Genomic DNA, 695 nt, shown 5'->3' with positions numbered 1-695 from the left:
AGCCACTGTAGCATTGATATCATCGTCTAATTACAGGAGATACATTCTACCCCTCTCCTTAGATTGAGTTAGCCTAGACGTTGTGTTTGATTTTGGGGAGATGTCCCATGATTGTGTGTTTTCAGCAAGTTTATCAAAATAATCCCACACATCATCGACACTTTTATTCATGAATTCCCTATTACACATTGTCTTGACTAATTGGCGCATGGAAGATGTTAGTCCATAATAGAAGAAATGTGTGATGCACCACATTTCAAAATCATGTTGTGGGCATGAACTGACAAGATCCTTGAACTGTTCCCAACATTTGAAGAATGTTTCATCTTCCTTTTGGGCGAAGTTCGTTATAGACTTTCTAAGAGTGTTCGTCTTATGGTATGGAAAATTTTTCTTTATGAACTCCCTTGTTATGTCATTCCATCTACCAATAGATCGAGGACATAGTGAATGCAAGCACATCTTAGCTTTCTCTTTCAAAGAAAAAGGAAAGAGTTTTAGCTTGACCGTGTCGTCAAACAGTTAGGAAAATATAGAGTGGCTATGATTTCATCAAAATCTTTCAAGTGTAGATATGAATTTTCATATTCAAGCTTATGAAATTTTGAAAGGAGTTGGATCACCCCGAGCTTGATGTCCATGTGTCTCGTATTTTCTGGAAAAACCATGCATGAAGGTGCACTCACCCCCGCCAG

At 38.1% G+C, this 695-nt stretch overlaps 1 non-coding gene across 1 annotated transcript; it reads left to right on the top strand.

Moving 5' to 3' along the window:
• Positions 1-259: 259 nt before the first annotated feature.
• Positions 260-366, top strand: LOC131217866 (small nucleolar RNA R71). Its single transcript, XR_009157453.1, has one exon. It is a non-coding gene; the product is annotated as a small nucleolar RNA R71 (small nucleolar RNA).
• The last annotated feature ends 329 nt before the right edge of the window (positions 367-695 follow it).

The sequence above is a fragment of the Magnolia sinica genome, chromosome 10 (assembly GCF_029962835.1).
Source record: "Magnolia sinica isolate HGM2019 chromosome 10, MsV1, whole genome shotgun sequence".
NCBI classification, from domain to species: domain Eukaryota; kingdom Viridiplantae; phylum Streptophyta; class Magnoliopsida; order Magnoliales; family Magnoliaceae; genus Magnolia; species Magnolia sinica.
The sequence above is the reverse complement of the archived record's forward strand: the minus strand, read 5'-3'. Positions and strand labels throughout refer to the sequence as shown.